We start from the raw sequence: 26,152 nt of genomic DNA, 5'->3' as shown, positions 1-26,152 counted from the left end.
TCAGGAAAGAATGATTTGAAAGGAGATGGCTATGAGAAAGGATTTAAAGGAATTGCTTGTGGTAGCAAAAGAGAAGCGTGAAAGAGTTAGGATGGTGAGTCTGTTGCCACTGTATGACAATGAATAGTATAGGAGGGCCAAAAATGCTAATGACTAATGAACGGAGGAGTGGTGTGGAATTTGTGGATGTGTGGAGTGAGTTCGATGGGAGAAAGGATTTATATAAGACGGATGGTTTACATTTGAATGGATTTGGTGTACAGAGACTTGAAAAGGTGTTGTTGAAAGAACTGGAAGTGAATGTGCAGAATCAGGAAAACTAGAGTTATTAGGGGGGGGGGTAGATATGCACACTTTAGGGAGACAGTCGAGTGTATGAATGTGTGTAATACGCCCGAGCGAGTACGAAGGACAACAAATCAGAATGGGATAGTTAGTATAAGGCATGAAAATAGGGATGGGACAAATGCGCTTCTGCAAATCATGTATACTAATGCCAGAAATATTTGGAACAAGAACGAGGAATTTTTGGCGTTGGTTGGCATTTCCAGGCCACAGGTTATTGATATTAGTGAAACATTACTCACAGAAGATTATATAGCTAATGGGATTGAACGTGAGGGGTATGGTGTGTTCAGGAGTGACAGGGAGAATAAAATGGGGGAGTAGTCTTATTGATGATAGCTGATGAGCTGCAGCCAAGGACAATTGAAGTGGAACTCCAGGATAAAGAAAAGAGCACATTTGAGGCTATTTGGTATGAGATTGAGACCAGCAGAACAAAATATACAGTTGAGCGCTTCATAGACCAGGTGATGGAATGGATGGTGGAGATAGTATGCATAAGCAAATAGAAGAAATGAGTGGGAGGGTAATTATTTTGGGAGATTTCAACTATGGTAACATTGATTGGAATGAGGAGATGACACATGGGAGGAAGGGATTGGATTTTATGCGGTTAATAAGGGATAACTATCTGCGACAGCATGTAATGGAAAATACTAGGGGTCAGAGAGTGCTTAACCTAGTAAATGCATCTGAGAATATGGCTGTAACAAATAGAACCATGTTGCCACCAATTGGTGAGTGATCATAAGGTCTTGACTGGGGCGGTGGCTAAAGGTGAGGTATTTACAATTAAGACAGGGTACATGTGAAATTATCGGGCTGGAAAGCATGAGACGCTTAGGAGTTTAATTGGTTCAGTGCCATGGCATGTGAAACTGCAAGAGCTGGTTGTTGATAGTGCATGAGGTGGTTAAAGTGTTTCCAAGCGGCAATGGCTGACTGTATACCGAGAGTCCGAATAATAAATCAAGTAGGGGTTAAATGGATGAATAACACCATTAAGCTTGAGCTGCAAAAAAAAAAGAAACAACAGTTGAGGGAATTTAAGGTGAAAGGTGACTGGCAGGCATATGAACGGTATAAAGCGCAGGCCAGAAAGGTAACCAGTGTGGAAAGAAAAGCAAAAGCAGATTATGAAAGAACATTAGCCATGTAGGCTAAAGAGAGTCCCAAACAGTTTTTTCGATATGTTGCAAGTAAAAGAAAAAATGTATATGTCAGAATGATTCCTAAGAATGCCAATGGTAGGGAGGTAACCGAATCAGTTGATATAGTGGAATTACTGAGCGAGCACTTTGCAAGAGTATATCATCGAGGTGGTGACATTGCAGAAATGGAATGAACCATTTTCATTTCTGGGAATTGTTGTGAATAAAGTGGAGATGAATAGTCTATCACAAAACCTTAATGTGAATACATCTGTGGGATTAAATGGTATATAATTTAGGGTTTTATGTGAAGCTGCTAAAGAATTGTCAGTGCCCTTGACCATTTTGCTTAATTTGAGTCTCGGGTCTGGGTTAGTCCCGAGAGGTTGAAAAGAGGGGAAAATAGTTCCACTGCATAAAGGAGGTTCCAAGACTGCTGTTGTAAATTACCAACCGATCAGCATACCAGGAATCGTTGTTAAGGTCTTGAAGAAAATAGTCAAGAAGAAAATACAGGATTGGATAGATGAAAATGGGATACTGTATGGGACACAGCATGGTTTTGTTAAGGGTAGCTCATGCCTCTGTAACTTTCTCACGTTTTATAACACAGTGACGGCTGAACTGGATACGGGTAATAGGTTTACAGTGATTCTACTGGACCTTGCTAAGGCCTTTGGCAGGATACCACATGGAATTCTAATCAGGAAACGCAGCATATGGGGATGGTGCACGGTTGGTGAGATGGATAGGAGATTGGTAGATTGAGAGATATCAGAGAGTGATTTATTCAGGAGTAGAGTCCAAAAGACGGCCTGTCACTAGTGGTGTTCCACAGGGTTATGTTCTTGGACCACTACTGTTCAATTTGTTCATTAACGATATAGGAAAGGATCTGAGAGATACTGTTTATTTGTTTGCTGATGAGTCAAAACTGGGTAGAGCAAGAGTGAGTGTACAGGATGTCAAAATTTTGCATGAGGATTTCGATAGTTTGGAGGACTGGGCTAACGAGAATTGATGTCAATTTAATGTGGCAAAATGTAAGGTCATGCATTTTCAGGTGAAAAGGTCAGCAACAGTGTATCACATTTGAGGAACCGTACTCTAGGAGATTGACGAGGCCAGGGATTTGGGAGTGTTGGTGAAAAGGGAGTTGAAGTTTAGGGGGAACATTTTAAAATTGGCTAAATCAGTTCATTAAATTAATTCGTTGCTGAAAAATACTTTAACAAGCAGAGACAAACAAGTTTTTGTTCCTCTGTATCGAGCCCTTGATAAGACCCCCATCTAGACTACTGTGCCCAGATCTGGGCGCCAGGGTTTCGTTTGGACGGGGAGGAGGTGGAGGGGATCCAGAGACGAGTGACCAAGTTGATAGCAAGTCTATGGAATGAACCTTATGAGAAGTGGTTGAAGATTTGTAGTTGTAGAAATTGGCTGATAGGCAGAAAAGGGGTGATATGATTGAGACATTCAAATTACTGAAGGGTTCTATAAAATTAATTGAGAAGATATTTTTGAGAATAGGACTGGTGGTGGGAGGGCTAGGGGTCATACGTGGAAGCTTGGCAAGAGTGTGGTTAGCAAGGGTGTTAGAGCTGGTTTTTTTTTATTTGGAGAGTGGTGAATGAGTGGAATAAGCTGCCATAGTGTGGAGTGGGTGCCATGACTGTGGATGAGTTCAAGACGAGGGATGATGGATAATGCGTGAATGTCGAATATTTGTTCTTGACATGATGTGAGGTCCTCCCTCGATGAGACTATCAACTACTTGGAGTTGCCCGTAACAACAACAATAATAATAGGCCTGTATAGCTTAGTGGGAGTGGTGTTTGCACTGCTCTGCGGTAAACTGCCCGAAAATAGACTTCGAGTTCAAGTCTAGTCGCCGAGTAGAGGAACTTTTATTAAGCCTTTTTCGACCGGTTCCAGAGTTAGTTGAATCTGGCGCGAGTCAGTTGGTTTTTTCTCCCGGAAAGTCGCGTTGTTCATCCCGTAAACTACTGGCCACTGAATTAGAAACTTTATTTTGTGTATAGGCGGCTGATAATACCGATCTTCTTCAATTCCCTGCGCATGAACTTTGGTGCTGCACACAGGAAGTTCTGTTTGCTTGTACAACCCTTCTCAGACTGATGCGTTCTCGTTCTTGATAGGCTGTGTTAGAAGTACTGTTAAGTCTCTGCGATAATGTGGGCAATTTGTGCAGTGATTAAACATCCAGGATTGGTGTTTAACGTGATATCCATTAATCACTGGATACCAATATTCCGTACTCGCTTTTTCCTTAATACCCAACAACAGGAAATGGCACACAAACGCACCACCGAATATGTTTCCAGTTATGCAACTAGAGGTCTTCCCTTGTACGCAATCTTAAATAATGTCAACATTCCACGTGCCAGTGAGTCTAGCAATCCTTCCAGCATGCAGTGAAGACTACATCCCTTCCTGAAATCCTCACGAATCCAATTTTCACAATATGAGAGTAAGGAACCCTCATCACTCAGAAAGATTTCAATAGAGCTGGAGAGGCGTGAGGGTTTTCGGTAACATTCTTTCTTGGAGACTTACCCGGCACTTTCCAAAATCACTCAAACTTGAAATAAGGGAATTGTGCCGAGCAGATAGATATTGTGAAATCTGCTTTTCAAGTGGCTATGCCTGATGGCATAATGGAAGAGGGATTCAGGCATCTGAAGACAGAATTTTTGGTGCCAATTTTTTGCTAAAAACTAGCAATCCAAGGGAAAGACACTCTCCAATGTAAACAAAAACTACAGAACCCTAATAGAGAAATCCAACCACAGCACCTCATTCGATAATCCCATATCATCCCAACAAACAACGTTTTAGTTGGACCTATCATATCAAATTGTTTATAGAGCCATCAAAACTCGATGACAACAGTCAGAAGAGAATGTGGCAAAATGCCCTTTTCCTCATACTATACACTACACAAATTCAATATGCATTTTTCAGATAACTGACTATTCTGCTGCGAAGCCAGAACAGTCTAGTATATCTACTTATTATGCCCATTAATATCAAATTCATCCGTTCGTCTAGGAATCGGCAGTCTTAATCTGCGGTTAACCTTCATTCAGAAGAGGAACATCTCGGTCTTGTACATGTCTAGTTAAAAGAAAAAGAACATTCTATCTGCAACTATCTCTTCATTATTACTTCAATACTAATTACTTCACATCAATTACCTTACTACCTTTACATTACTGCAAAAGTAATAAGGGATACTAAAGTAATTGATGTAAAGTCATTTGTCCCAATATGCAAGTAGCCCTGTCCTTAAGCTACTTTACATGCAAACTTTGATTGCTTAGACTTGGATAAAGGATGAAACCAATAATATAATTTCTTGGCATCTTTAATTTACTGCGAAAGTAGTCATATACAATTTGTATCTCTGACAGACAAGAGAAGATAACACAATAATTTCAATGAGAGAAGCAACTAATCATCTGCTTGCAGTCTTTAAACAAAAAGTGAGAAGTCGTGTCCTACATGAGCATCACCACAGTGAATAGTCTATTACAAAACCTCAATGTCAATACATCTGTGGGATTGAATGGTATACCAGCTCGCGTCGTACGTGAAGCGGCTAAAGAATTGTTAGTGCCTTTGACCATTTTGTTTATTTTGATTCTCGGGTAGAAGGTTTTCCACTCTTTCCACCCCCTCGGATTTCGAGGCGGTGGAAAGGGTGGAAAATAGTTCCACTGCATAAAGGAGGTTCCAAGACTGCTGTTGTAAATTACCGACCGATCAACATATCAGGAATTATTGTCAAGGACTTGGAGAAAATAGTCAAGAGGAAAATACGGGATTGGATAGATGCAAATGGGATGCTGTATGGGGAACAGCTTGGTTTTGTGAAGGGTAGATCAGGCCTCAGTAACTTCCTCACGTTTTATAGCACAGTGACGGCTGAACTGGATAAGGGTAATGGGTTTACAGTGATTCTACTGGACCTCGGTAAGGCCTTTAACGGGATACCACATGGAATTCTAATCAGTAAACTGCAGCATATGGGGATGGATATAGGGTTGGTGAGATGGATAGCAGGGTGCATGATGGAGAGATATAAGAGAGTAGTTTATTCAGGAGTAGAGTCCAAAAGACGACCTGCGGCACACCACTAGTCATGTTCTTGGACCACTGCTGTTCAATTTGTTCATTAACGATATATCAGAGGCTCTGAGAAGAACTGTTCATTTGTTTGCTGATGATGCAAAGTAGAGCAATAGTGAGTGCACAAGATGTCAAAATTTTGCAGGATGATTTCGCTAGTTTGGAGTACTAGGCTAATGAGAATGAATGTGAATTTAATGTGGCAAAATGGAAAGTTATGCATTTTGGGGTGAGATGATTAGCAGCAGTATATCACATTGATGGAACCGTATTCAAGGAGATTGACAATGCCAGGGATTTGGGAGTGTTGGTGGATAGGAAGTTGAAATTTAGGAGCACATCTTAAAAGTGGTTAAATCAGCTCATCAAATCACTTCTTTGCTAAAAAATACTTTAACAAACAGAGACAAACAGGTTATTGTTCCTCTGTATCGAGCCTTGATAAGACCCCATCTAGACTGCTGTGGGTTTCTTTTGGATGAGGAGGAGGTGGAGGGGATCCAGAGACAAGTGACCAAGATGATAGCAGGTCTATGGAATGAACCTTATGAGAACAGGTTGAAGATTTGTGGGCTGCAGAAATTGGATGATAGGCGGAAAAGGGGTGATATGATTGAGACATTCAAATTACTGAAGGGTTTCTATAAGATTAATTCAGAAGATATTTTTGAGAATATGTCTGGTCGTGGGAGGACTAGCGGCCTTACATGGAAGATGGGCAAGAGTGTGGTTAACAAGGTTTTTAGAGGTAGGTTTTTTACTTGGAGGGTGGTGAATGAGTGGAATGAGCTTCGAGAGTCTGTTGTGGGTGCCATTACTGTAAATTAATTCAAGGCGAAGTATGATAGATACTGTGTGGATGTTGAATAGTTGTTCTTGACATGATGTTAGGGCCTCCTTCGATGATTCCATGGAATCCTTGAAGTTTCCCGTAGTAGTAGTAATAATAATAATAATAATAATAACTTCATACTTAGCAGGACAACTCCAGCATAATCTAATTTTCAATTTAGAATTAGCATCCTTTCCTTCTCCCTCGCTCCCAAAAAAGAGAAAGAAAGCGATTTTCCTGCAGTTTAATGAAATAGTGGGATTAAGTGATGAATGTTATTTTCGATTTACTGAATATTTTTCATCTTTCAGTTATTGTTGATTCGTAACCTAAGCACGTTTTGTTTTAAGCTGTTATACGATGGTGGTCTGAAAAGTTCTCGGCCTAACAATGAATAAACGAATTGATATTTCAAAATTATTTTTGTTTGTCAACAAAATCTCCCTTAAGATAAATGCATTTATTCCAGCGATGCCCCAGCGCCATTATCCTGTCCCTGTAGTGGTTCTCAGTAATATCTGCAAAATACCCATCTACAGCTGCACTCAACCTCTTGATTCGAAGAAAAACGCTGACAAGCAAGGAAGAGATTTAGTTTTGGAAAGAGATAGAAGTCAGAGGGAGCCAACTCTGGGTAATAGATGGATGTTCCAACAATTCATAGTGCAGATCCCTTAATTTTCCAATTGCCAAAACACACTTGTGGGCAGGTGCATTGTCTTGATGAAGGATGATTATTTTTCCTCTGCCAACCGGGTCTTTACTCACGAATTTTTTCGTCTAGTCTGGTTAATCGGATCAGAATAATAATCCTCGGTTATTGTTTTACCCTTTCATAAACAAAATAAAAAAATGCTTTAATTAATAATTATTAATTAATGACATTAATAAACAATAATTAATAAACAAATGCCTTCAGCGTCCCAAAACACCAATGCCATGACCTTTCCTGCGGATGGAACCGACTTTATCTTCTTTGGCACTGAACAACTTCTGTCCACTGTTTCGACTGCTGTTTGGATTCTGGTGTGTAATGGTGAATCCAAATTGCATCCATGGTTATGAATTGATGCACAAAATCAGTTTTGTTCTTGTAAAAATGCATTAAGCACTGTTCAGAGATTTTCATACAAGTGTATTTTTGATCTGCTGTGAGCAAGCGCGGCACCCATCTTGGCAAAGGTTTTTCATATGCAATTGTTCATGCAAAATATATCCTACATGTTCCTTTCAAATGCCTATAGAGTCAGCAATTTCACGCATTTTGACTCGCCAGTCATCCGAAACCATATTGTGCATTTGACCAATGATTTCTGGTGGTTTTACACTTTTTGGATTTCCTTCACGTGGATCATCTTCTATGCTGGTGCGGCCACAGTTAAACTTAGCAGGCCATTTCTTAACTGTTGAAAACGAAGGAGAAGAGTGCTAATAAACTTTAATGAACTTCAAATGAATTTCTTTTTGCGTTAAACCTTCTTTTACAAAGAATTTTATAACCGCATGATATTCAATTTTATCCATTTCAAGGGATAGACAACACTTTTAGTTCAGACAGCTGTATAAAACAAAGTACTTGATAAAATGGCTTGCAATTTCACATGGATGCTTAGGACAGATGTACTAAATTAGAAAAAAAAATCTTGCCAATAGTGTTGCCATCTATGGTCGATGCCGAGAACTGGCAGACCACCCACGTATGTAACCCAGAAGAAGCTACCAGCTAATTGTATCTAATTTCTGATCAATTAAAACCCAATTTTTCTGTCATCTTATTTAATGGAAATAATTATCATGCAACTCTTACTGCCATTGAAATTTCTAATGTTCTCCTACAGGATTATTATTTGCATGTAATGTGTAATATTGTTTTATAATAACTGTTACTCTCATGTAAAAAAAATCAACTAACGCCTTTTTGTTTCCGTATAGGGAGTACACGAGGCAGTTTAGCCCTATCTATCTTTTGGAGACTGAGTGGGCAGTTCAATCTCCACTGGCAGCGAATCAGAGATAGCTGGCCCAAGACTATCACTAATTAAGCATGACGAGATACGGCTGAACAAGTGCTTCCATCTCATGGTCCCTAACCCTATCACAATATATTTAATCTCTATAATTATTATTTGGGTCCTACGGTCGATTTTCTTGAGTTTATGGGACGAAAAAGCCGACTTTCAGGGAGAAAAAACCGGCATCCCGAGCCAGAGATCGACTAATTCGGAAACTGGTCGAAAAAAGGCTTATAAAAATTTCCTCTAGTCGACGACTAGAATAGAAACAAAATCTTCCTTCGTGCAGTCAAGCGCCGTGTTATCCACCAAACGCCACATCCACTGAGCTACACAGGCTCCTACTCTCATGTAACTTGTGATATTTCCTCATTTCAGCAATTAATGAGCATGCCAACCCTCTGCCTTACTGCAGAAAAATCAATGTCCGTTAATCCTTATACATACAGTAAAATTAGAGTAATTACTTGGACAATGCATCAAGTGTTAACTAATAAATATTTATTAAACCTACCAGTTTCACCAAACTTTAGCTGTTGGCATCTTCTGAGTAGAAGCACTTTGGTTAAAAAACATTACACAAATATGAATAACTGTAAAATTCTAACGATTAGAGTTTCAAACTGAAATAGCATTGAACGTGAGTGATACACGTATCGCGTGTAAATGATTAACTAGTTGTTGCTAAGGAACGTTCTGTAGGTTGCATTGAAATTCATTTCGTGTGTGTTAAGATATCTGATTAGGGTTTTCCATATCTCTAGGGGTATTAAACTCGGTTCATGTTAAGGTTATCAGCAGAGCGAACGAATGTAGCTGCTTCTTTAAACCTTCGGGAGTGGTGGTCTTCTTCTATGTAAGGGGAACAGCTTTTATCCCACTCAATGACATAGTCAGTTATATGTCGCTATCTCATTTCAGCTCCTCTCACCATATTTCTCACAAACTCATCGTAGTACACATGTTAAAGAAAAGATCTGTCTGCACCACAACAGATAATAAGGACCTTCAAGACGAATTAACATTGATATCTAATAATTTTTACTTGAACCGCTACCCACGAAGACTCGTCAACAAAACCCTTTTTTCTGAAGCACCAAAAAGAGAGAGAAAGAATACTCAATATATCAAAACTTTCGCAATTCCGTATGTGAGTGGCATCTCCAACAAGCTCGTTAATCTCCTCAAACCACACAAAATAAGAGTGACATTCAAGCCTATAGAAACAATTCGTAAACTACTAAGATCTCCAAAAGATAACCATCCTTTCCATAAATATGCTGGAGTTTACAATGTTCCATGCTCATGTGGTTCAAGTTACATCGGGCAGACATCAAGAAGCCTCGAAATTAGAAAGGTGGAGCAAATTGGTTACTTCAAAAACAACAGACAAGACATACCACGCCTGTCATTTCATTTTTCTATAACTAACCATATCATTGTGTGGAATAAAAGATGCTACCCTTACATAGAAGAAGACTACCACTCCCGAAGGTTTAAAGAAGCAGCTACAGTCGTTCGCTCTGTTGTAACCTTAACAGGAACAAAGGTTTAATACTCCCAGAGATATGGAAAACCCTAATTTAGATGATGAAATGGTCTAATTTGATCATGAACATGAAATAAACTTCAATACAACCTACAGAAGGTTCCTTAGCAACAACTAGTTAATCATGTACACGCGATACGTGTATCACTGACGTTCAATGCTATTTCAGTTTGCAAGTATAATCGTTAGAATTTTACAGATTTTCATATTTGTTATAACGTTTTTTAACCTAAGGGCTTATACCCTGAAGATGCCAACAGCTAAAGTTTGGTGAAACTAATCATCATCATCATCGTCATCATCAAATTCCTGCCATGTACCGTTAAGGGGCATACACGATATGATAGTACTACATGAAAAATTTACATCATTGCTAACTTCCTATCTACAATTTTCCTCCAAATCAGTCTGTTACTTGTCAAGACTGCAACATTACCAGATCTTATATTTCTATCGACTAAGGTACATCCACCTATATCTTGGTCTTCCTCTGGGTCGTTTTCCTGCCAACTTGGCAGAGAACACTTGTTTTGCTGATCTTTCCTCGCCCATTCTGTTTAAGTGACCATACAACCTGAGATTAGCTCTGCTAATGCATTCCTGGATGCTGACAATGTCAAGTTCTTTCCTAATATAATCGTTTTTAATATGATATAACAGATGGCATCAATACCCATTGATGCCATCTGTTCACGCCTCTAATCTTTCTCAGGACTCTCATAACTGCAGTCTCTAGTCTTTGGTCAAGTGTTTTACTTCTGACCCAGCTCTCAGATCCATAAGTTAAAACTGGTTTGAACACTGTCTTGTACACAGCTAATTTAGTGTTCTTACTAATTTCTCCCTTATTCCATATGAATTTATTCAATTGACTTCCTACAATACCAGTTTTGTTGATTTGCTTGTCTATTTCCATAATTAATTTACCATCTTAACTAAAAATAATGCCCAAGAAGCTGAAATGTTTTACTGGTTCCACAGGTTCTCTATTCACAACACAGTTGACATTTTCAATGATTCTGCCTATTTTCATTGTCTTTGCCTTCTTATTGCTGACCTTCATACCATATCTATTACAACAGTTATGCAATTTAGTCAGAGAATCTTGCAGACTTGTAGCGGATGTATTTAGAAGCATAACATCGTCCGCATAATGCAAAGAGCGGACATTAACATCTCCAATTTTGTTTCATGTTTAATACCACTTTCCTTCATAATGTGATCCATATAGATAATGAATAACAGTGGCGATAATGTACATCCTTGTCCCACACCAGATTTAACATTAAACCATATTCTTTCTTCAATTCTAACTGCTGACTTACAACTGAAATAAAGACCAAGTATTGCTTGATGTAATGCTCCACTGACACCATACAACTTTAGCGTATTGAATAGCTTCTCTCTTGGCACATTGTCATTCTAAATCGACAAAACTTAAATACAGATCTTTGTTATATTCCCATGATTTCTCCACTATTTCTTGTAAAGTGAAAATCTGATGCTGATTGCCTCTACTTGACCTGAATCCAGCCTGTTCTTTACCAACCTTTTCTTCTACAATTCTTCTCAACCGTTTCTCAAGTATACTTGCATATATCTTACCAGGAACCCTCAGTATGGATATACCTCTGTAATTCTCACATTCAGTTTTATTTCCCTTTTTATATATGGGTAACAAGAGAGCTCTACTCCAATCATCTGGAATTCGTCCCTCTGTCCAGGTATTCTGAACTATGCAGTGTAGCCACTGTAAGACTTTTATACCACCATACTTCGTCAATTCTGGTCGAATATCATCTACTCCTGCTACCTGCCTTTCCACAATTCAAGCCTTTTGATGGCTTTTTCTACTTCAAGCATGGATATGTATTCCTGACTGCATGCCTGGGCAGTGTTTTTTTACCACTGTGCTGTCATCACTGCTTGTTTCATTTAGCAAATTTTTAAAGTAGTTACTCCATACTTCAAGGATATCTTTTTCTCCCGTTTTCATGTCACTTTTATCATCTCTAACTCCTTTTACAGCACTCTTTCCTCCACTTCTAAGTTCTTCAATAAGCTTCTTCTTGATATTTATTTTCTATGTTCTTGCTAAAGTCCTCGTATGACTTTTGTTTAGCTAGTTTTACAAACTGTTTAGCTTTCTTACATTTGTCTCAGTATTCTGTAAGAGCACAAGCTGACACATTTGCCAGGAACTTTTGATATGCTTTCTTGTTTTCCTTCACTGCCTCTTTAACTTCCTGTGTCCACCATGGAGTTCTAATTTTTCTATCCTTATAGACAACTTCACCACATGCCTCTCTAGCTGAATCAATCAGGGTTTTCTTGAAGGCTTGCCAATAAATATCCAAGGCTTGTTTCCTGTTCTCAAACTATTTCGTTTTTTCTTCAATAATTTTTGTGTATTTTAGTCTTCAGTTCACACCTGAGAGTTGCTCAACTTTTTTTGCTTTAAAATTTTCTTACATGTCATTGTTTTCAATATGAAATTCAATTTTATCCTGCTCAAGACTAAATAGTGATCACTTCAAATTTCAAATCCTCTGTACAGTCTGGTGTCCTGCACCAGGGAGAAAACATCACTATCAACAATGACATAGTCAATAAGACTTTTCTTATTCCTTGCCTCTTCTTTCAATGTGAATTTGTGGACATTTTTATGTTGGAACATGGTGTTAGTAATAACCAGTCCATGTCCTGAGCGGAAATCGAACATTTTTATTAGCTTTGCTCTTTTCTTCAAATTTTCCCAAAATATTTTTGTATGTCTGACAATCACTTCCTACTCTGCTATTGAGATCCCCAACAAGGACACTTTTCCTTTTTCATTGTGTCAGTAGCTTTCTCTAAAGCCTCAAAAAATACCTCCACTTCTACCTTAGTAGAACCTTCTGTGGGACCATAGACACAAATAAGTCTCATTGTCCAGTTCCCCATTCTGATATTTACCCAAATCACTCTACTTGACACTGCTTGCCATTCAAGAAGATGAACCTTGTATTTTGTGTTCAATACTATGGCTACTCCTTTTCCTTGATTGTCATTTCCTGAATATAACATTTTATATTTATAGCTCAGAAAGATCTCAGTTTTTGTCTTTTTTGTTATAGTCACCCCTATTATGTCGATCTGGTGCATATCTAATACCTCTGCTAGCTCCATTTCTTTGCCATTCAGGCTTCTTATGTTGATAGTACCGATCTTTAACTCTGGTGATGTTGAGTTGGGGTGTGTTTTCAGATTTGTTCCAGGAGCTGACTTTTCGCTGTTCGCCTTGGTTCCCTATCAAAAATAACGGGGGGCCTTGTTTACTGGGAGACACCCCAGCTGGCATGAAATTTTGTCATGTTGTTCCATCATTTTGTATTTTGGTGAAACTAGTAGGTTTAATAAATATTTATTAGTTAACACTCGATCCATTGACCAAATAATTACTCTGCTTAGATGATCAAGAAAAGAAACATTCATTATACAGTAAGATTGTTATTTAAAAAAAGAAAAAAAAAATCTGAGCCTGTGTAGCTCAGTGGATGTGGCGTTTGCATACCACGGCGCTTGGCCGCACGAAGGAAGACTTGGTTTCGAGTCTAGTCGGCGACTAGAAGAAATTTTTCTAATCCTTTTTTCGACCGGTTCCCGAGTTAGTCGATCTCTGGCATGGGCAAGCGGGTCTTTCCTCCCGGAAACTCGGGTTTTTCATCCTGTAAACTCAAGAAAGTCGACCGTTGAACCGACATTATTTCAGACATTAAATATATTGTGTTAGGGTTAGGGACCACTAGATGGCGGCACATTTGAGCCGTCTCTCTTCACTGTATACCGCTTAATTAGTGATAGCCTTGGGTTATCTATCTCTGATTGGTGCCAGTGGAGATTGAACTGCCACTCAGTCTCCAAAAGTTAGATAGGGCTAAATGGCCTCGCCTACTCCCTGTATATGGGAATAAAAAGGCGTTAGCTGATTTTTTTATTTTTTTTTTTGAAAAAAAAATTCAATTTATAATTTTTTTAGGTGTTAGAGGGCGCTTCTGATAGAAGTTATACAATTGAAATAATGATCCTTTCTTATATGTTTTTAAATTGTATCTGCTGGATTTAATTTTTGACTTTATTCATTTATTATTATGATTATTATCATTATTTGTCAGGCTCTTTAATAAAATCATATCTTCCGGTAATTTCCACACCTTACTAACAATCGCTATATGCCTCTTATCAGCATGTGCGAGTGAGTTGGTTGTTGCTTTTTGGTATAACGGAGACAATCATGGTACTGAAATATATTATTTTGTGAGTGGATAAGTAGCATGTAATTTGTTATTTTAATAAGTATATTATATTAGTGAATGTAATGAAATATTTTTCCGCATAAGAAAAACCTGTTGATTAAACTGTATTAGGCTCAGTAATGTTTATTGCTTATATCATTGAAAACTTTGTTTTTCTTTGGGTTAGTTGTAATGTAGTTATGAGCGCAGTTCGGTAAATATGAACTGCTCTCATAACCACATTACAATTATAAATCAGGGAATATATCCAACATCTGGCAGCATCCGATATCTTTTTTTTTGGATAGCCTTGAACTGCCCATTCTTTGAGTATGTTCGATCTACTTCATTCGGTAGCTGTATATTTTGTTCAATACTAGATCTATTTTGAGTTCTTTACGTATTTCTGTTTTTTGTCCCATAGTATAGCTTGTAGTCCTTTGTAGAAATTGTAGTTTTCCATTATATATATATATATATTTTTTTTTTTTTTTTTTTCCCTTCTGTGATTTTTATGGTCCATAATATACAGTAGCAGAGGTCTTGTCAAAACTGTTTTATGAAATTTGATTCTTGTGAGCTTTTTGAACTTGGTTAGGTTTGAAAATATTAATCATCCCTGTTATCTCTAGGAGATTCAAAATTTTGATATTAGTGTCTTCTTCTCTGAGGTATGTAAAGCAGTTAATTTTTTCAAAAAATTTTATTTTCAATCATGATTTTACTTCTGACTGGAGATGGTCCTTTAAAAGCCATGATTTTTGTTTTGTCTGTAGATATTTGCATTCCAACTTTTTTTAGCAATTGTAAGAAGTATATTATTATTATTGACACCTCGTTGAAGTCCATAGACTCATCACAGGAAGTCCACTAACATTCTGAAAACCAAATACTAACCTTCATTTGCACAATATCTGCCATACTTTGGTTTGAACTCATTCACTGACACGGCACTCACTACTGACTCTGGCAACCCACCAAGTAAAAAATCTTGCCCTTATGCCCTTGTTAGCTATATGGTTAGCAGTGATATATAGTTCTTCCTATATTAGTCATGTACTAAAAAATTTCATCTGTGTTACTCCTATTGTCATGTCATGTCCCCGAGGGCACAGAGGTCTGACATACATCAGTTTATAGGCCGAAGTTAACTCTGTGAGAATGGCCAGTCCTCAGCATCGAATGATTGATCGCCTTCCAACTACTAACCACACTCAGACTTGCTTAACTTTTTGCGTGAGCCATTAGTAGCAAATAGTCTACCAGTCGACCAACCTTTGCTGCCGTTACTCCTATTACCACCTTTAAGTAACTTGTGTCTGTCATTCCCTCTTTTCCTCATATCTTCCAATATCTGTAACATCTGGTAGCATACAAATCTTCAATCTATCTTCATAAGGAGCATCCTATAGACCCATCACCATCTTGGTCACTTGCTTCTGGATCCTTTTCACCTCTTCGACGTCTCCAAGTATGACAGTTAATGTGGGTAGTATGTGGCCTTCCCTGATGATTCTCTGATTTCCTGGAGGTCTGTCTTAATAATGAATTAAGAAATTCTTAATGAATTTCTGTGTTTAGTGATTTTATGTTTATGTGCTTCTTTCTGTCTTTGATTGTTGCTTCCCAGTTTATTTCCTTTCTCCTCTTCCATTTACTCTTTCTGAAGCAATCTTTTGCTGCATTTGTTAATGTAGGTTTTAAATTATGCAATTTGATTTTGATATTATTTTCTTTTATTTGTTCTAGTTCTTTTCTTCATTCTTTGCAAATACAAGTAGTTAATACTTGTGTCATCCAAGAGTTGAACTCTAAAAGTTCCTGGGGATTTCTCTTTGCATTGGTTTGGCTAAATTGGGGTGTTTTCAGTTTATTGCTGTAGTAGATGATTTTATTTTATTTCTGCACCTCTAAATACCTGACTATCCATTATCATTTTAACTGTTTTCATTTTAGCTAATGATTTTTTGTTTCCCAAGTGAATTTATGCAATCTTTATACTTGAAAAAAAAAATAGTAATTTTTAAGTTGTATGTGAAGAAATTCCTTAATCTATCGATTTCTGTTGCATGCAGTTTCACCATTTGTTCTTTTATTTGAACCAAGTGGAATGTTCTGCTCTGGCATTGAAATCACCCATTATTAATAGGTAATCATTTCATTATTTCATTTTTTTAATTTTTTTGTAAATCTAAATAGAAGGCATTGTCTTCCTCTCTACCTTCCTCTGGGACAGACACTAGTAATAGCCTGAAAGCTATGCTTGTTTATAATCTCAGCTCTAGAATTCTTCCATTCCAATATTTGTAATGTGTGATATTTTTTAAATTGATTTGTGAATAAAATTCATTACTGCTGCTTCTGCTCTTTCTTCTTTTTTGATATCTGATGTAAATGTAATTATGTTTCATCTGAATCTTTTTTTTTTTTCTTCTTTGTTTCTGTTATTACTGGTAATTTGATATTTATTTCTATGAGTTTGTCTAGATCTTGGTATTTGTAATGAATATTTCTGTCATTCTAAGAAGCAACATTCCAGATATTCTTGTTCATTTTCATTCTTATTTCTTTCTTGACTTAAAGTGACAGTTTGATTGTTTCATGAGACTGTGGTGTAAAAATAAGATTCGGCTGGGTTGGTTACTGGCCATCTGTAGCCTAGTTTGTTGGTAGGATTAGGGGCTTCAAACTTACCCTAAATATTCCTTCTTGTTTACTGGGGTTAGTACCCAATCTTGCAATTGGTTGATGAGGTTCTAAGGTTCACCATGTGGAGGTGAGATTTGGATTGAGGAGGAGAGGCTAAGTGTTTCCACTTGAGAGGGTCATATATTGCACATCCATCCTCTTAATCCCAACTGTAACTCATAAATCAACAAAATCACATGCCTTCTATTGTGTTGATGTTGCCTATAGGTAAACAGTGAGCACATCCCTTTTGGTGACATCATTATGGTATGCTTCAAAGCCTACTAACCAAATTGCCTTTTTTTTTTTTCCCCTTAATATTCCCACACACACAAAAGTCAGAAGGGCCTATAGCAAATAAATGCTGTTTGGGGTGTATAAGCAACCATTTACTGTTTGTAACTATGTTGACAATTTAATCTCAAGTTGTTTTACTGCATGTTATCGTGGATGGCTTCCTTTTTCACAACAGTGCTAGAGTACCTAAGGATTATGCTATAGTATCACCCATGAAAGTTATTCATCACAAGGAAATCTTTTCTCTCTAATCTCAGATCCCATCCACAGTTCTGTTGATGAATGGAGTTTACTCCATAATCATTGCCTTAAACACTGATCTTCTTGCTATATTTCCATGTCTCTTTTCTTATGTTTTGTGGGACTACAAGTGGTGCTCTGTATAAGTTAGTTATTAATGTAAATGAAAGGCAAGTCATTTTTTCATGATTTAGTTAATAATAGGCTATTCATTGTAGTTTTATTTTGTATGATGTTGAATTCAGAATTGTCAATAAGGCACCAATGCATGGTAGAACAATGAAGATACAGACATCCTTGTTGGATGAGTTGAAGTTGTGATTTTGTTCAGTGTAGCATGTTTTGGATACATTGCAAAAGTTGAAGGATTTATGGTTAGAGAGCTAAGCTGGTGAGTGGGTGTGTAATAATTGTTTTTAGAGTGAGTTCCAGTTGGGTGGAGAGAATGAAGCATGTGTTAGTAGAGCAGACCGCATCAAGGTAGACTGGAAAATGTTAATATTGGAATTGATGTTGAAAGTTTAGGAGAAAGGAGTGGACCTCAATAAGGAAGTAGCACTTGTGTTTTCCTTTGCAGGACAAAGCAGGAAACTTAAAAATTGCTGAAATATCAAGATTAGCTGGGCTGAGAAGAGAAAAAAACAGGAGATAGAGGTAAGAATGGAAATACAGTCATCCCTCGACTTACGTCCGGGTTCCATTCCATCCGGCAGGACATAAGTCAATACATTAAATCAACAGAGTTATAGGGGTTGGGGGCTTAACCATAATAAGTATACTGTCATTTTAATTTTTAAACCTTATTATAAAACTGTACTGCCACTATTCCAATGTGCTTTTCTTATTCCTCTTCTTCTTTTTCATCATATATTTGTTCATAGCAAGCAAGCATGTCGTGTACTTTCGTTTCTACTAATAAGTAGCATTCAACATTGGTGTCCATGTCTTTAACCATTTTGAGAACATCGTTAACTGCAGAGAATATTTCTACTAACTGTGAATTGTTTAACTACCTCTCCTTGTTTCTCTTTTCCCTCTTCCTTTTCTCATTCTTCCTCTTCTGCAACATATTGTCCCTCCAGTTTGACCAATTCTTCGTTGGTTAACTCTTCAGGGGAACTTTCTATTAGTTGAATTATGTTGTCATCATTCACTTCGAGATTCATATTGTCTGCTCGGCCCACTATTACAAACTTCCAAAATCATGCACAAACCTTTTTAATGTCTTTTTCCATATGCCACTTATACATTGAGAGGTCACTTCATCCCAAGCCATAGCAATATTTTTAATAGCATGATAAATATTGAATGTTTTCCAGAATTGCATGAGAGTCTGGTCATTTCCTTCAGTGGCAGAAATGGCTTGTGAAAAAGTTGTTCGTAGATAATAAGCCTTAAACACTGCAACAACTCCCTGATCCATTGGTTCGATCAATGAAGTAGTGTTTGGAGGGAGAAACATGACCTTGAACTTGAAGATCACCGCTATAAGACTTACAAGACGGATGACCTGGAGCATTATCTAGAATTAATAAAATTTTCAACTCTACATCTTCTTTCACATAAGAGCTTTTTACTTCATTCGCATAATAGTTAAGGTATCCTCAAACAATTTTTGAGTCATCCACGACTTCTCATTGCTCCGATAATGAACTGGGAGTATGCTTCCTAATGTATTTGAAGATTCGTGGATTCTCACTGTGCCATATCATAGATAGTTTCAGTTTATATCCAGCCACATTACCCATAACAGAATCGTAATACGGGCATGAAGAGCTTAAACTAGGTATAGATTTCAGCTTTTTGGATGAATGTCCACTTGGGCATTTTTTTTTTTTGAAACAAGGACGTCTCATCCATATTAAATAATTGCTGTGGCAAATAATTTTCCTCCGTAATAATTTTGTCCAATTTTTCCACAAACTCATTGCCAGCCTTCTTAGCGCTTGTATATTCCCATACATTTTCACATTATGCAGCGCAAACCTCTGCTTGAATCTCATGAGCTAACCAGAAAAAGCGTTGAATTCATTGTCATAATCGGGTTCTGCTTTCTCCTTGTTGAAGAGACTTAGTGCCTTAGCGGTTATAGTCACAGTGCTAAGGGGTGTGCGCTTTTGGTTCAGGTCCTCTATATATAGCCGAAAATGTTATTTATTCATTTATGGAAGCATGGACGTATCTTCGAACGGATGTAAGTCGAGGGATGACTGTAATATGAATAAATGAGAGAAAGGAAATGAAAAAGGAACTGAGAATAAACAAGGTAAGAAAAAAATTTTGTATGGAGATTCTATGATGAGAGGAGCATGGGAACTTAATGAAATCATAACATCTCGTATCCCTGGTGCAAAAATTAATATTAGTGATACTACCACAGTACAGGAACGTGAGGTTAAGAATTTTCTTGGTTGTTATTAATGATTTGAGAGGCGAGAAGTAGTCTGAGGGAGGATTTTGAAAGTCATTGGATGAAGCAAAAAAGAAGGGTGATTGTAAGTTCTCCTGCCATGCGATGATAGAGGCAAACTCAAGAGGAAGGCATCAGCAGCAAATGAATCACTATATAGATTGTGTAGAAGGAATGATGTAGAGTTTGTGAACCTGTTATGTGAGTTTGACAGAAAGGATTTGTATAATGCTGAAAGACTGCACCTGAATAGTTTCTGGGGCAGGCAAACAAGAAAGAGCTTTGTTCACTTAGAGTGCTTTAGGGCACAATCAGGAAAACATGTGAATGAGTTTGAGAGTGACCAACAAATGCAGAACTAGTCTCTTAAGCAGAAATGTTGAATAGGATAGTAGATTCTGGAAGTAGTTGGGAGTCTAAACAGATGCTACAGTCTGTATACTCATGCCAGAAGTAGAAGGAATCAAGGGATAAACTTTTTAGCATTGGTTACTGTGGCTTTGCCAAACCCGTGTGGTTAGCCTAGTGGCTTTGCACTTCGCAACCGTACGACTGGGGAAGGAGTGTTCCAGGTTCGATTCCCGTCGAAGACCTGAGGAATTTGAGGATCTTCCTCAGCCATAGCCAAGTTAGCCAGTCTTGGGCGCTTGCAGTAGAGTTTTTTCTGCCAATTTATCTGGCATTTTTCATCCCGCAAGCAGGCAAACCGGCCCCGTGAACATACGCTACTACAGCCAAAAATATATCCCCCCCTCAGCGGCAGGCTAGGCGACAGGTCGGTTGGGAGTGGTACTAACAAGAAGTCGCATCTAAGTAGCAACTGGACCCTGCATAGGAATCGGGAATAATGCTTAGTGAAAGAAGTGTGTCTTGCCAAAAGTTATAGGCATTAATTAGATCTGGCTAACAACAGGTGATATAGCTATGGGGATAGAAAATGAAGAGTTTAGTATTTTCATGGAGGATTGCAGCCAAAAAAAGCAGGAGATAGGTGGGAGGATGACAGTTCTTTTCGGGCAGTCTGGTGTGAGATTCAGGCCAGTCAAACAAAATGTCTTGTTGTTCCTATAGATCAAAGGTTACATAGATGATGTAGAACATCATCAAATTCCTGACATGTATCCTCAAGGGGTGTACAGGATATTATGATAATACTACATGAAGAACTTAAATCATTACTAACTTCCTATCAACAATTTTCCTCCAAATCAATCTGTTATCTGTCAAGATTCCAACATTATCAGATCTTATATTTCTGTCTTCTAATATTTTTTGATATATTTGATATATTTTGCATGAAGAATTGCAAATGAAAAAGCTTTGCGCAAGATGGGTGCTGCTCTTGCTCACAGCAAATCAAAAACTCACTCGCATGAAAATCTCTGAACAGTGCTTGGAGCGTTTTAACAAGAATAAAAGTGATTTCATGCGTCGATTTATTACTCTCTATGAGACTTGAATTCTCCATTACAAATTATTCTCCAGAATCCAAACAGTGGACTGAAGCCGTTTGTTCAGCACCAAAGAAGACAAAGTCAGTTCCATCAGCAGGAAAGGTCATGGCATCAGTGTTTTGCGATGCTAAAGACATTTTGTTTATTAATTATCTTGAAAAGGGTAAAACAATAACCTGGAATATTATTCCGATCGTTTAACCAGACTAGGCAAAAAAATTTGTGAGAATAGACCCGGTTTGCAGAAGGAAAAAATCATCTTTCATCAGGACAATGCACCTTGCCCACAAATGTGTTTTGGCAATGGGAAAATTAAGGAATCTCCACTATGAATTGTTGGGAACGTATCCACCGTATTCCCCAGATTTGGCTCACTCTGACTTCTATCTCTTCTCAAAACTAAAACTCTTCCTCACTGGTCAGTGTTTTACTTCGAATCAAGAGATGATTGTGGCTATAGAGCAGTGCTTCCCAAACTTCTGGATGTCAGGGCCTCCTTTGCAAAAATTAAAATATTTCACGGTCCCGTCCCCTCGAAAAAAAATTGTAATAGAGAGATATATTATTATTATATTTATTTATTTATATTCAATACAAAACATACACAGCGAATATTGCAAAAATCAAATGCATGTATTACATTTTTTGCCTCTTACCGTTTAGTTCTGAAGACGATGCGGGCTGTTCTGGTAAAATATGAAACACTGTCCTTTTTTTTTTTTCAGTCTGTTTCTGCTTCTTCTGATTGTTCGTGGGAATTTTTTTTTATTTTTTATCAGCCACTTCTCCATCTCAGGGTTAAATTTTTTAAACGTAGAATAGATCAAATATCACCACTTACCAATACTGTCACACCACAAACTGATAACATGAAATTAGTGAATATTACCTGAATAAGGGAATCCCCGGACCAGGAACATTTTTCTCTTTTGTGACTTTTCTCCCTTTAAGGTAATTAATCCTAACGCGAAACAGACAGCAAAGGCAGGTTATTAAAACGTGCATATGATTGGTGCGGTATTAACAAAAGATCGTGCAACCGAAAGATAAAAGCATAGCTGATCATTGAGTTGAAATGTTAACTCTCTTCAACCGAATTCCATATGTGAAACTGCCATAACATTCATTATATATATATATTACCTAGTTTTAACACTTTTACGAATTTTAACACGTTCGGTTGAATTTTATTGCTGCCTTGAGAAATCGAACTCACACACATCTAATTAATGCAATAGTTTTTAGTTAGATACTGTGTTTGCCCATGCAACATATGGTTTTGTTTCAGTCTATACAACATAGGATTATTAAAGGATTTAATTGAATTGTCCAAAAATTGTACATCCATTAAATCCATTACTGTATAATTTTATCGATAATAATCAATATTTTTTCATGAAACAAAACAAGAAGAATATATTTTATTTTTAAGTAATTTTGAATTATACTAAACTGTATAATTTTATCGATAATAAACAATAATTTTTCATATTTAATTTTTTTTTAAAATTTTTACCATAATTTTGATATTTTATCCAAACACGTATACATTGTACTTACAGTGTGTATGTATATTTCGAAAGTTGCAGCACTCCCACGATTTCAAGCCATGAGCTACCACTGGATGTGCTTTCTTTTTTTTTCCCCTTCACCACCACTTTGACTTCCTATGTCCACCATCGAGTTCTGATTTTTTTATCCTTGCAGATAAACTCACCACATGCCTCTTTGGCTGAATCAATCAATATTTTCTTCAGGGCTTGCTACTACTCCAAGGTTTGGTTCTTGTTCTCAAACTCTCATTTTTTTTATTGAATAATGTTTTTGTATTTTAGTCTAAAGTTCACATCTGAGAGCTTTTACACCTTTTATTCATTTTAAAATTTTCTTACTCTTCTTTTCAATATGAAATTCAATTTTATCCTACTCGAGACTAAATAGTGATCACTTCTAATTACAAATCCTCTGTACAATCTCATGCCCTGCACCAGTGAGAAAACATCACTGTCAACAATCACATGACTAACCAATAGAGCTTATAACCTTTGTTCCAGTAGAACCTTTCTTTAAACAGAAGTCAACTACATATGCAACCCCTTCCTGTCTTGCGCTACAGTTTGTAGAGAATTGAAGAAGGAAAAATAATAATCAATCCTCCCCCTCAATCTGTGGCTATCTGTTCAGAAGGATTTTAGAAATGCCATCACCATCCCCTACATCTGGGGAACATCAGAAAATTAGAGGTCATTAAAAAAAAGTAAAACTCTGCACAGCTTTTAAGTCCCTCTGGAAACTAGATATCCTTATCCATTTTACAAAGATCCACTCTGTTCTCTCTCAGTGCCTGGAGTATATAAAGTACCTTGTTCCTGCAAGTTGGTATACTATGGACTGACAGTCAGTTCAGCCCACATATAGTTAGATGAACGCAAAACCGGTATCTGCTTTCATGATTATGGTCAATCTGGTCTTGCTGTCCATGTATTGAATACCACTCACTAGATTTCCTGGAAGAAAACTGCTATGTTACAACACTCTGATTAAAAAAAATGTTTTTGTAATCTGCAGGAGTAGATTTTTTATACACACTTTCTTTCTTACACACTCTCCTTTTCAATTTGAAATTTATATTTTATCCTCTTTAAAACTAAATGGTGATAGCTTCCTATTTCAAATTCTCTGTATATTCTTCTGTCCTGAACCAGTGGGAAAAACATCGCTATCATCTGTAATATGGTCAATTAGACTTTTCGTGTTTCTTGCATCTTCTCTTCATGTGAATTTTCTGTTGGAACATTTGTTAGTAATAACCAGCCCATGTCCTCAGCAGAAATCCAACAGGTATATGCCATTATTATTAGCTTTGCTCTTTTCTCTGAATTTTCCTAAAATATTTCTGTATGTTCACAATCATTTTGTACTCTGCTATTTAGATCCCCAACAAGGACCAACATTTCTTTTTTTATTGTGTCGGTCTCTAAAGCCTCAAAAAATTCTTCACTTCTACCTTAGTAGAACCTTCTTTTGGACCATAGGCACAAATCAGTTTGAATGTCCAGTTCCCCATTCTGATATTTGCCCACATTACTCTACTTGATTTTTGCCTGCCATTCAAGATCAGCCTCGTATTTAGTGTTGAATACAATTGCTACTCCTTCTTTTCCTTGATTGCTATTGCCTGAATTGACATTTTGTATTTATTGCTTAGAAAGATCTCACCAGTTTTTGTCTTTTTTGTTTCAGTCACCCCTATTATGTTTATCTGGTGCTTATCCAGTTCCTCAGCCAGCTCCACTTCTTTGCCATTCAGGCTTCTTATGTTGATAGTACCGATCTTGAACTCTGATGTTTGATGTGTTTTTCTAGCCTATTTTTCAGTGTTCACCCTGGTTCTCTGATCAAAACAACGCAGGCCTTGTTTAACTGGGATGAAATTATGTCATATCCTATCATTTTATTTGTGGTTTAAGCAAATAAAAAATACTTCAGCTAAATCCTAAAATGCCAGCCATCCTCATTCATTCAGTATCCAAGTAGATACCCAACAGGGTGCACCACGAGAAGGTGGGGATTGGATATTAGGTCAGAACTCCTGGTTGGTTCTCTGCATTCCTTTGAAGGCTATGTGGTGGTGGTGGTCTCCTCTTAGTTTATACAGCTTTGGCCCTTAAGCACTCCTGATGTGGAATATGCATGAGCAAAATACAATGAGTGCAGGTCAAGTAATGATTATGGGAGACTTCAGTTATGATAATTGGAAGGAGGAAAGATCACATGGTAAGAAGAAAATGCAATTTATACACCTGCTGAGAGATAATTGCTTGATGCAGCATGTGATGGAGAGGATTCAGGCCATTGATGCGATTGTTTAATTACTCAAGGGAAATGCTGTAATAGAGGCAGCAAATAATAGAACCAGTTAGTATTTCTGTAGTGATTGGAAAATTTTGGAAAAATTGTTTAGGACTAGAATTCAGGAGAATAGTGACACATGACACTAAAGTTAATAATGACATGAAATTGGACTGACTGTTGAATTGGATGATTGTTCATAATGTTTTAGCTAGATTGAGTTTATTTTATTATTATTATTATTATTATTCGTGACACCTCCAAGGAGTCCGAAGACCCATCTCGGGAAGACATTTTCTTTGTTTCTGGGATTTTCTAGCAGGAGAGCAACAGTAAGTTGTAAAGGATTGCCCAATAAAGAGAAAATCTCATTCCTGACAATACTGGGATAATTTCAGCACTTTTCTTCAGTCTTTTTAAACTTGAATCATTGATTAACCATTTTCTAGTAATGATGGTAATGTTAGAAATAAGAAGTTATTAAACCATGAAGAAATGTCACAAAACAAAAATATTGTGAAGAGAAAATGTAATTATTATTGTATGTAATTACTTTGAGCTCACAAAATTATATCTCACAAATAATTTATTTCCACAGATGTTATTTATTATTATTTATATACTCCTGATAAAAGTTTAATGGAGTGAAACAGCACTAGGAAATTATTAAAAGTAGTATTTAATGCTTCCAATATTTCATCTTAGTAACAGAAATAAACAAGGAGTACAAAATGAGACTTGTAACAGACACAAACACACATATAAAGGCGGTACAAAGCTAACTAAAACGTGAATGAAAGACTAGTCCTAATAGATGGGGCACTCTATGGACACCTGTCGGCAACCTACAATGTAAACTGGGATCTCGAAGTATTAATGTTTCCCATATTTTCAAA

The 26,152-nt window shown here is 37.2% G+C and overlaps 1 protein-coding gene across 6 annotated transcripts in view; it reads left to right on the top strand.

Moving 5' to 3' along the window:
- The first annotated feature begins 14,143 nt into the window (after positions 1-14,143).
- LOC150098685 (uncharacterized) overlaps positions 14,144-26,152 on the top strand; it is an 83,297-nt gene continuing 71,288 nt past the window's right edge. For 3 of the 6 annotated variants that reach the window (XR_016549460.1, XM_090404716.1, XM_090404712.1), the window contains exon 1: positions 14,144-14,337. The gene's annotated coding sequence lies outside the window, so the exon portion shown is untranslated. Of the gene's footprint in view, positions 14,338-17,240; positions 17,271-26,152 lie in introns of those variants that run through there. The other 3 variants (XR_016549461.1, XM_090404714.1, XM_090404713.1) reach the window with 2 other exon arrangements.

The sequence above is a fragment of the Typopeltis vanoorti genome, chromosome 15, assembly GCF_054136105.1.
Source record: "Typopeltis vanoorti isolate ZY-2024b chromosome 15, IOZ_Tvanoo_1.0, whole genome shotgun sequence".
Taxonomy (NCBI): domain Eukaryota; kingdom Metazoa; phylum Arthropoda; class Arachnida; order Uropygi; family Thelyphonidae; genus Typopeltis; species Typopeltis vanoorti.
The sequence above is the reverse complement of the archived record's forward strand: the minus strand, read 5'-3'. Positions and strand labels throughout refer to the sequence as shown.